Genomic DNA, 1,177 nt, shown 5'->3' with positions numbered 1-1,177 from the left:
ACACACACACACACACACACACACACACACACACACACACACACACACATTTCTTTTCTCAAGGTTCTCTGAGTGTCATTACTAGTGTTTCTTTTCGACTGTATTGTTGAATGTATGTACATTTGTTATTTATTTATTTATTTATTTATTACTGTAGGCCTGGTTGTTTTCTCATTTATTCCCAAAGTCTGTGTCCAAGCTTTGGCAATACAAATGTTAAAAATTTGTCATGCCAATAAAGCAACCTTTTGACTTTGACTTAGAGAGAGAGAGAGAGAGAGCAACAGAGACTGGCAGAGATAGATATAGATGTAGGGGGTAAAGCATATGATATCATCAAACCCACGTACACAAACAAGAAGTGCGTAATTCAAATTGGCAACAAAGGAACTAAATTCTTCCCTTGGGAGCGGGGAGTGAGACAGGGTTGCTGCCTTAGACCAACACTATTATAATATATATTAATGAATTGGCCTCCATTTTAGATCGATTAGCTGCACTTGGTCTCACTTTACATGACCCAGAGGTCAAATTCCAGCTGTGTGCAGACAACCTGCTCCTGTTGTCTCCCAGTGTTCAGGGTCTACAGCAGAACCTGGACCTGCTGCAGCAGCGCTGTCAGACCTGGGCCCTGACAGTCAACCTCAAAAAGTAATAACCAAAACTGTTATTTTTCAAAAATGATCCAGGTGTCAAGGAAACACACCACGATTCATTTGAGGGACACACAAAATAGAAAACTGTAAAGAATACAATTACTTGGGATTGAAAATCAGTTCCACTGGAAATTTCAGTCCTGCAGTGAATGAGCTGACAGAGAAAGCACGCAGGGCATTCTGCGCAACTGAAAAACAAATTCAGATTCAGATTCCAGTTAGAATCTGGCTCAAATGATATGTATCAGTAATTGAACCAATAATGCTGTATGATAATGAGGTCTGGGGGACACTTACGAAACGAAATTTTGCACAATAGGATAAACACCCAGCTGAAATTATGCGCACACAATTCTGCAAAAAAATCCATCCTATAAGTTCACCAAAACACTACAGACAACAGCTGCAGAGCTGAATTAGGCCGATTCCCACTACTGCTCAACAGTCAGAAAAGATCTACCAAATATTGACTCCACCGTAAACACATTGACCCCCAGACCTATCACTACAAAGCTCCGCAA

Source organism: Ictalurus punctatus, chromosome 10, assembly GCF_001660625.3.
Source record: "Ictalurus punctatus breed USDA103 chromosome 10, Coco_2.0, whole genome shotgun sequence".
Classification (NCBI taxonomy): Eukaryota; Metazoa; Chordata; class Actinopteri; order Siluriformes; family Ictaluridae; genus Ictalurus; species Ictalurus punctatus.
The sequence above is the reverse complement of the archived record's forward strand: the minus strand, read 5'-3'. Positions refer to the sequence as shown.